At 39.1% G+C, this 10,745-nt stretch overlaps 1 long non-coding RNA gene across 1 annotated transcript; it reads left to right on the top strand.

The window, feature by feature from the left end:
* Window positions 1-6,251: 6,251 nt before the first annotated feature.
* Window positions 6,252-9,785, top strand: LOC128194779 (uncharacterized). The gene is made up of 2 exons (XR_008246144.1): window positions 6,252-6,618; window positions 6,833-9,785. It is a non-coding gene; the product is annotated as an uncharacterized LOC128194779 (long non-coding RNA).
* Window positions 9,786-10,745: the final 960 nt, after the last annotated feature.

Genomic DNA, 10,745 nt, shown 5'->3' with positions numbered 1-10,745 from the left:
CGCTCAGACCTGGGTATAGGGCCTCACTCATGATATGCATATGATGTGTGTTTGTGAAGGGAGAATGCAATTGTACACCCCAAACCCTCACCTGCAAAACAACCAGAAGATTCCCAGGCAGATATAACATGTTTTCTACCCTAGGGTTCAATATAATCAAAAGAACATATATACAATAATGACAAATATCCAACAAAGATAAAGAAAAAGAAAGGGAAGAAAAACACAAAGAAAAACCACATTGAATTCGCACATCTAATTAAATGGCCTGACTCTCTTAATCCCCAGTGGAGTCGCCATCTGTCGCAACCGGAATCGCGACGGGACGACGATCCAATAAAAGAAGAGATATTGAAAAGAGATTTTGGAGTCGCCACCATAGTTTATTCTGGAAAACTACGGAAAAACCATAAAATGATAAGGCATAGTCAAATTGAACCAGATTCTTGGTTCGGGAGTCGGTTACGTGTAGGGAAGGTATTAGCACCCTACAACGCCTGCCATAAGGCAGTACCTTTAACTAAATGTGCGAATGTGGATGTGGTTTCAAAGTGTTTAACTTCCCCTTAAAATAAAACGCTAAAGAAAACAAACAATATTTTTTAGCTTTTTGGGCCCGACAAGGATTGACCTTGCTCCTACGTATTCTCATGCAGAATGAGAAATCAGGGTTACGTAGTTCTTTTGAAAACTGCTTGAGAAAATTGTTTGAAAAATTGTTTGAAAACTGTTTGAAAATTTGTTATGGATAATTTGGATTTTTGGGAGAATGAGCCTGACAAGGACTGGCCTTGCTCCTACGTATCTCCACTTTTGATGGAGAATCAAGGATCACGTAGTTCTGCAGGCAAGGCGATATTGTTTGTTGTTTGAAAATGTTGATGTTTTTGGTTTTTGAAGATTTTATATTTTTTTGGTATATATTTTTTTTTAGGAGAATGAAGATGTTTTTAGCACAAGGACGATGCGTGCGATCACACATGTGCCTAAACCTTTAAAACATATTTTTTTGGATTTTTAATTTTAGAAAAGAGAAAAGGTTTTTTAGCACAAGGACGATGCGTGCGATCACACATGTGCCTAAACCTTTGAAACATATTTTTTTGCGTAATGAGTACTAGGCTGATGCGTACGATCGCACGAGCACTCACACGGCTTTTTTTTCTCTTATTGTTTTGCGTAATGAGTACTAGGCTGATGCGTACGATCGCACGAGCACTCACACGGCTTTTTATTTATTTTATATTTGGGCAATAAGTACTAGGCTGATGCGTACGATCGCACGAGTACTCATACCGAGATTTATTATATTAAATGTTTTTTAAAGTTTTGTATATTTTTTATTATTTTTTTTTTTTTGAAATAAAACGAAATGAACAAATTCACTAAAACAAAGGGGTGGAGGTATCTTACAAAGGGGTCACATCAGTAAAAAACTAAATAACCAAACAAATAATAATAAAGAAACAAAAGCCTAACAATAAAACAAGAGAAACACAAATCAGGGATGTAAAGATAAAACCAGGAGTGATGTGCGGAGTAAAATTTTAAGCTCCTTTGTTTGGGCCAATGTCCTTTTTTTTTAATTTTGTATATGTCCGAGTGGTGTAGAAATGAAATTTGGAGGTGTATTCTGAGATGTGTGTTCGGTCCAATTCTTCTTCTTCCTCTTTTTTTCTCTTTCCTTTTTTTATTTTATTTTATGTTATTTGCAATAAGAAACCACTAGAAACCACTAAGGTCTTCTTTGTCATCCAGAAACATGAAACAAATGGGAACGGGAGCTACTTCTTCACCACCCACTGTGACCACCATCTTCGACCAGCCCGCCGCACATCCCCGTGGTCGACCGAGAAAGTCGCCGGCGTCATCATCCATGCTGGGAGCACCGCCGCACCCTTCATGCGTTCGTGAGGCAAGCTCGGACACCGCGAAGCGTGGACTGCAGTGCCGCCACTCGAACCTTCATCGTCGGAGCAGTTTTGGCCTCCGTCCTCACTCCTTTCTCTTCCCGCGAGATAAACCTTCTCATTCTGGAACAAAACCGGCCGTTCACCGTCGAGAGTTACAGATGCCACCAAGCTAGGGTCGTTGCCCTCCGTCGAGCTCGTCGCCGGCCATGTAATCGAGCCTCCTCCTTCCTCTACTCCTTGCGCGCGAGGGGGACACTTTCCTTCGTGAATCGCCTCCCAGGCGAGCTCGGCCACCGCACCGGCCAGGGTTCACTTCTTCATCATCCACGACAGCTCCACGGCTAGCGTCACCGACGACAGAAACGGTGAATTGTCGGCTTCTTTATGATTATTGGCAAAAGTGAAGGATGAATCGTGATTGCTAGTGAGAGTCTGATGGTTGGGGGTTTTTGACAGTTGACAGGTGAAGTTGAAGTTAGGTATGAAAAGGAAGTTTTGGAATGAATATGGTTGGTAATTCAGGGAGGGGACCCAATATTGAGATTAAGTTGTGTGGTATAAGGCGTTGGAGATGAAGACGAAAAGCAGAGGAATGAAAATGATAAGCTGTGATCACCAGTCTCAATAAAGGGGAGGTTGTGTGTTTTCTGGGTACATGGATACTGAAATATTTTTTTGTTGAGGGAAAACACCTATATTCTGTTGTTACCTTATGCAGTTTTGATTAACAGGTGAAGTTACAAATGAGGCAAACAATTAGGTAGTGATCATACATCTTTCATAGCTATTCAGAGAGCACCAAACATTCATATCCAACAATATCATTCATTCATGCCTAAACACGTAACCAAAAAAACATGCGTTCTCATCATACAAGGCCGAGAGCTTAGATAGAGGAACTTACCTTTGCAGCTTCAAACGAAATTCTTCTTCTTCTTCTTTTCTTGGATTGATCTTTCTTGTTCCAAAAGAAAAACGATCATCCTCGTCTCAGGATGAAGATAATGATATTGATGTGTATAATGGTTAAAGGTCCAATGGTGGAGCAATGTTGGAGATGAAAGTGATGAGGTTGGCTACGAGTGATGAGGAAGAGATGGGATGAAGATTATAGGTGTTGCAGACGGTGTATGGAGCTGAAAGTAATGGATGAAGGGTTGAAGGCAATGGAGTTGGGAGCGAAAAGGAAGTGGTTTGTTGAGGTTACGGGTGTTGGCCGTGAGGTATTGGAGGGTGAGGATAGGTTGAAGATGAATCCTGGAGGTGGTATCAGGATGAGGATATTGATCTGATCGTGAGCTGTGGGGAAGAGATAGATGTTGGCCGTTTTTAGGTGGCTGTGATAGTGAGTGAATACGGAGGATGGGCAGTTACTAGTAGCAATGGGCGTAGGGGTGAGGAGATAGATGTTGGGTGAGATAATAAAGAAGATGATGAAGTTGGTAATCTGTAAGGTGGCTGTGGGAATAAGTGTTTAGAGATAAAAATGAAGATGAAGAAGGATGAAGATAAAGGTGATGGCCGTGAGGTGCTAGATGTGAGAGTGATGAAGTTGGTTGTGTATAAGGGTTAAAGGTTCAGTGTTGGAACAGTATTGGAAACGGAAGTGATGATGTAGTATTGGAAACGGAAATGATGATATTGGCCGTATGGCAACGATGAAGATGGATGTTGGCCTTCATAGCCGTGGGCGTCAAGATGATCGTGCAGTAAGAACAGACATGTACAAATATTCACAACACTAAGCATCTATTTAACAGCAACATGCAAAACTCAGCAACCAAAGAGACATATTCAAAGACAACGTAACAGAGGCATATTCAAGGTCAATTAAACAAAATCAGAAAAACATGGAGTGGAAGGCATTACTTACCTCTCGGAGCTCCTTTCCGATGGTCTCCTCCTCTCTCTCTGGCTTTCTTTTTTTTTCAACGAGTTCCTTCCCCAGTTCTTCAAGTGATGTGCCTCCTCCTCTTTTGGATTGACCTCCCCTTTTCCTTTACTTTTTGTGATCGCAGGTGTTAAGATGATGGACGTTGGCTGTGAGGTCCCTTTTGAAGGGATGAAGATGTTGTTGCGGAATGATGAGGGAAAGGACGATGGTGAGGGGTTCTATGGACGATGGTGAGGGGTTCTATGGGATGGTTCCTTTAGGAACAGAGTGAGGTCGAACTGGAAGTTTGAGCTGGATTTTGATGAGTGAAAAGGAAGCACTGGAAAATAGAAGGATTCTCTGAATCTGTGGAGTGATCAAAAGCCCAAAAAAGATGTTTTCCCCCCTTTTTTCCCTCTGCTGCTTGTTTTCTTTTATAGCCAAATCTCAGAACCCGTGAGCCTCCCAATCTGTTCAGAATTCCTCCCGTGATCCTCTTTTCTTTGCATGCTGAGCTACAGTTTTTTGGCCGTGAGAAAATAGGGTGAGGGCCCCTCAATCTTGTCTTCTTCTTCATACTGTGGACACCCTGTGCGTGTGGTTGCTTCCTCCTCTGTGCATGCTGGATGGTGATGCTGGAGATGGGAACCCTTGGTCGAAAGCTTAGACCAATTTTAAAATGTAGCCACCAACTTTATGGACGCTCGGTCAATAACGCAAACAAACGACCGTTCACGAAAATGAACGAACGCCCATACCGAACGTTCGTAAGGTAAAACAACCGATACAAGCCGAACGCAAACAGTAGAAAAGAACGAACGTTCACAAAGGTCAACCAAAGAAAACCGAACGCTCACAAATCACTACTCCAGAGACCGAACTCTTAAGATTCAAACCGAATATAAGACCGAGTGGTGACCATGGACGCTCGCTAAAACTGAGAACAAAGCCAAATCAAGAACGAATGCCACTAATACGTAAGTGACCAAACGTTCAAAACCGCACGCTAATTACCACTCATACACCAATAACGAACGCCCAAAACCGAACGCTAATCATCAGTCACCAAGACCGAACGCTCAAATGAGAATAAAATAACTTCAAAATCGAACGTTCACTAACACAAACCAAGACCGAACGTTCACTAACACAAAACACGACCGAACGGTAAACTTGTCAGGCCGAACGGTTGATGACGAACGTCCAGAGGAAACGAAATGCCGAACGGTTGAACAGACCTAGATGATCTAAGACCTTCCTACTACCATTCTAAAGTAGTTACAACTCGAATTCAACTCTAAAACACCAATTTCCCCAACTTAGAGACCCAAATTCAATTCAACCATTTTGCACCTGTTTTGACCAGTTTGATGACTCTAACAAGTCACAAATAACCTCCCTATATTGTCCCCATAGACTACAAGAGCCCTAGACCCTTAACTCTCAAATTCACTATCCCACTTCCTCCAAAATAACTTAAACACTACCAAATCACTATGCTTTCTTTCTAAACAATGTTGCAACAAACTTCACACCCCGAATCATTCCCAACCTGATCAATTACAGTAAATTAAACTCATCCACTCAGTTCATAACATCACAGCACAGTTCATAGATTTCACATATCAACACATACAATACAACATACTCAAAACGCAAAATACATCTCCAAACATTGCACCAATTCAGAATTCAGTATACATACACCTCATGCAAGCAACTTAAAGAAGTATTCTAGCTCCCCTTACCTTAGAGTTGAACAGCACAGCTCACACAGACACCTCAACAGTTCCTTCACAGCAAGAATTCAACCAAACCCTATAGAACACCACATTGGTGATGGGAAACAGCTCTTAGAGCTAGAATTTGACAGAGATTTGAAGAAAAACGTTTCTAGTTACATGCAACCAGTAAATTCGTATGCCCTAAGTTCCAAGACAACGTAGGAGAAAGGAAGAACTACTTACCAGTGAGAAGGAAGAAAGTAATCGGTTCGAAATAAAGCCTTCTACGCTGTGAACGCTTGGGCACCACCTAAACAGACATGCACTAAGCCAGTAAGGAGAAATGGAAGAGAGAAGGAAGATGAACTTGGTAAAGAAAAGGCTGAGAAAAGAAGAAGGCTGAGTTCTAGAGAAAGAATGAAATTGGATTAATGAACTAAAATATGTCTCAAATGTGCTTTTAAAAAAACAATTTTTGATTTCATTAACTTAATATCCTATTAACTTTCTGATTCATTTTCAGGTTATTACACTTTTCACTGCCACAACAAAACCGAGAAAAAAAAAACATTACATCCTCGGGTTTTTTTTTTTAAGAGTGGAATTTTAAAAGATAAATTTATTCTTATTTATACTTTTATTTCCTTTACTTTTCACCAGCGAATTTTTTATTAACTTAAATTTATGAATTTATTAGTGAAAAAAAGAGAGTAGAACTACAGAGAAAATTTAGTACTGACTTTTACATAAAAACATTGAAGTAAATTGAGTTAGTGAGCAATATGAATGTAAAACTCAAGAAATCAAATTGCAAAACTTGAACAGTTACAGAAAATGAATCAGAGTGAGAAATTACCAACAAAATCGGATTGATAACGATAGAATCTTAACAGGAGATCAGGGAATCCGACTGCAGCGGCGCGTCATTGGAGTGCAGGAGCCAATTGGGATGGTTAGGGTTTTCTCGGAAAAAAAAAATGAGGCCAAAATTTGGAACTTCCACTTTCTGGCAGACCAAAAGAAGAAAAGAAAAAATGTTCATTCGGATTCAGTGAAAGGATCTGGTGAAAACAAAGCAGTGCCAGAGAATTTCTAGAGGGAACCAATGGTACACTGTCACTCACATTTTTTCGAAAAATATTAGTTACTGCTTCAAATTTCTGTCATTCAATTTTACTTTTTAAAAAAATAATATTACCTGTGATTAATTCCAAGGAAATTTTCGGATTTGATGTAGCTGAAAATAGATAAATTTTTAAAAACTATTGAAATGGATTTTATTGGATATGATGACATATGTATGTCTTTTGATATATTCCTAGAACTTGAGCTTTGAATAGACAGTGCGAGATGAGAAGTGACGACTTGCAATGAATGAGAAGATTGGTGCAATGGAACCTAACAACACGTGGAAGTTGTCTGATCTCCCAAAATAACTTCAACCTATTGGCGTGAGGTGGGTGAGCTTTGTTGCAAAAGGGTACAAACCAATGGAGTGAGTTGATTATGAAGAAGTGTATGGGAAGGAGATCTTGAAACTATAATCTGGTTTCAACACATGGAATCAGGTACAAAGCTTTCGAAGTTTGATAGAGGAGACTGAGTAAATGCTAGCAAATATCGAAACCTAGTTGGAAGTCTTTATTATTTAACGAGTACAATGCCGAATTAGTTATTGAATGTTGGGATAGTAAGTTGGTATTTGGAGGAGTCGAGCTACACATAATGGAAGGCACTGAGGCGAATATTAAGGTATGTTTAGGAAATAATGTCACTCAGCCTATACTATACTAGGCCGGATAATTACCGACTAGTTGGGTACTAAGATAAATGACTAGTGTGGTAATATAGATGATTGGAAAAGTACATTAGGAGTATTTGTCATGAGAAATACAACGTTTACTCAGACTTTCGAAGAAGCAATCAATAGTAACACTTTCCAACTTATATACCGATTAAGACATATAGATCTCTGCAAATGCAAGCAGAGTAGATCTCTTATTTAAGCCAATATCAAGTAATAATCATTTCTACCATAAACTACTCTTAAGGAAAAGTACCAAGAATTTTAAAAGCACCTTGATTCTATCAACACTTGATACTTTTAGGTTTGTATTTGATCTTTGTCACTTGCCAACACTTCTTCTGTCAAGTTAGAGGTATAGTTTAAGAGTGGAGAAAACTGTTTTAATAATTAGAATCTAACTTTCCAAACTGAAAACCATTTTATTGCTTTGTAGTACATTTGATACATAGACAAATGTTTAAGCTAACATCGGTAGAACATTTGATTTAGAACTTCCTTGAAGTATCATATTGATATCTCACGATTATGCTCTTTATCACTGATTTCAGTCACTATTCTCTTCCAAAACCAATGTTCTTGCCACACTTTCTCCATCTGTTCAATTGGCAGGCTTTTGGTCTCTGGCAGAAAATAGTACACAAATATAGTCATCACCACCACCCATCCTCCAAAGAAGAAGAAAATCCCATACCTGAAGTGGCAAAGCATGGTCAGAAAAGTCTGAGAAACAGTGAAAGTGAAGATAAGGTTCACTGCCACTGTGATGCTTTGCCCTACTGATCTAATTTCCAAAGGAAAAATTTCACTTGGCACTAACCAACCCAATGGCCCCCATGACAAGCCAAACCCAACAACATATATGCATATCATAATCAAAACCACAAAAGCGTACCCTTTGCTTAATCCACCATGATCTTTCAGATGAAAGGCCATTATACCACCAACTATAACCTGTGATGCAATCATTTGAATGCCCCCAATCATGAACAAGGCTCTCCGTCCTAGTCTATCAACTATGAACATGGATATGAATGTTGAGGCAGTACCTATAACTCCCGTGATCACAGCTGAAAACAGCGATGCACTTTCTCCTAACCCCATTGTCCTATAAAGTAAAGGGGCATAGCAACCAATGACGTTTATCCCTGTCATTTGCTGGAAAAATGGCATAGCTATTGCCATCACAAGCTGAGGCCTGTATCTTCGTTTCAAAATTATCTTAAGCGATTGCTTCTCGTCTGTTTTTGAAGAACTTGCTTTTATAAGACCATCAAGTTCTTCTTGCACATCATCTGTGCCTCGAATTCGCTGAAGTAGTAACTTGGCCTTTTGATGGTCATGGCCGCGTTGGATTAAGCTGTTGGGAGTTTCAGGGAGGAAAAGTGCACCAAATGTTAGGACTGAGGCTGGCACTGCTGCCATGGCTAGGGACACACGCCAACCCCACCCACCTTTAATCTTGTCTGTTCCATAGTTGACTAAGGTAGCAAACACACTACCAAAGCAAACGCTTAACTGGAAGCCATTGCTAATCGCTCCTCTTAGTCGTGGTAGTGCCATTTCAGATAGATACAAAGGAACAGCCTACAGAAATTACAGATAGATACAAAAAAAATCATAAATCATAATCAATTTTCATTTTGTCTTCAACAGTCTAAGTGAACTCGCTAAAGAGAAGCTAGATCCCAAATTTCAGGAAAGTAAATTACGCAGCTTTAATCTTCTATAGAGGTCTAGTTTCCAATTGAATCTTAAGTTGTAATCAATATTTGAAATGCTTGTAATAGTGTAGAAAAATGAAGGAAAAGATAGCTACCTGGTTTGCAAAACCAATCCCAACTCCAAGCAAAAGTCTACCAAATATGAGCATCAACACATTAAAAGCTGCACCTCCCAGAGCTGTACCGGCCAGGAAGGCGGCGCCGCCTACCACAATGGACGGTTTGCGGCCAAAGGCTTTGGTGACATAAGAAGCAAAGAAGGTGGTAACAAGGCCAGCAACATAGAGAGAGGATGTAAAAGAGGTCAATAGTTGGCTATCAAATACACAGTAGTTGCTGACTTTGGCATCTTCTTTCTGAAGGTACACTTTGTGGAAGAACTTCTTCAGAAATGGATCCATTGCGGTCACCCCACCAGCTATTCCAATGTCATAGCCAAAGAGGAGACCTCCCATGGCAGCCATCATACAAGACAGCAGAACATAAGTGGTTATCTTACCATTGCTTTGGACATTTTCACTTGCTATAGCCAACCCAACAGCCATTGATAGCCTCTTCTTTAGTACACAGGTAAAAGCTTAGAGAGATTGATTCAGGTTTCATATATGGTTCATGATAATTTATAATCAAGTAGTGCTTTTTGATTTGTGTACTCAACATTGGTTTGAATTTCACTATAACTGTGATATCTGTCACTGTTGAATTTTGGTTAGTTAAATTTTGTCTTCTAGGAAGAAAATTGTCTAATGTTGATCTTATCTTTAAGTAATTTATATCTCAAATCTAGTTAGCAATATCAAATTTGCATTCTTCTCTGATGGCATAAGGTTTTATATGTGATGTGATGAAGGACAAAACCAACAGCATTAATGAATGTAATAATAATTGTACAATTTTGGCTAAGTTGAGTTTGTGGAGGAGAAATGCATGGGACCAACATAATTAAGTTATTGCTGACACATATACTGACATGTGCTTGCGAACATTACACACATGGTCGGAATTTCTATAATCTTGAGTGAAATCTGACTGAAAACATCACCGTTAATATCTCATCTGTTAAAAAATAAAACTGCCAGGAATTCTTATATGAACATAAAGTTTTAAACACTAATAAGCATATAGTTGCATTAGTTTCGCTGAACATAATAGTTCAATTGAGAACAGTTTTTGTTATGCTGAAGACTATTATTGCTATTCTCTTAGCACAGTAGAAGGCTATCTGTATTTAATTTTTCTATAATTCTATTAAAAATTAAAGCTGTTTTATAATGTCCACATATTGTATACTTACTAGTTAGGACCACACCGAGCCTCAATTTTCTATTGATTAGGAGCTGGCTATGAAATTGCTAATCTTGGTCTCTTGCTTCATCTTCATGTATACTTCTGGGAAAAATTTCTCCAGAAATTGCTTCATCTTCTAGCAATTAGTTAAAGTTGATGAAATTATATGAATCACTGCAATTTGTTTGATCTTGTGCAGAGTTGAGTGAACATATGGTGCTGGAATTGACATATATAGTGTGAGTGACTATTCAAACCACTCAAGGACTTAAAACACACTGCAGCCTTTCTTCACTAATTCTCTCTACATCAATACAACTAATATTTTTGGATAAGGAGAAAGTTCATTTATTGATGAAAGTAAAATGTGATGTGGACAATAAATGCTATGTGGCATTACAGTAATGATGTCATTATGAA

Source organism: Vigna angularis, chromosome 11, assembly GCF_016808095.1.
Source record: "Vigna angularis cultivar LongXiaoDou No.4 chromosome 11, ASM1680809v1, whole genome shotgun sequence".
NCBI classification, from domain to species: domain Eukaryota; kingdom Viridiplantae; phylum Streptophyta; class Magnoliopsida; order Fabales; family Fabaceae; genus Vigna; species Vigna angularis.
The sequence above is the reverse complement of the archived record's forward strand: the minus strand, read 5'-3'. Positions and strand labels throughout refer to the sequence as shown.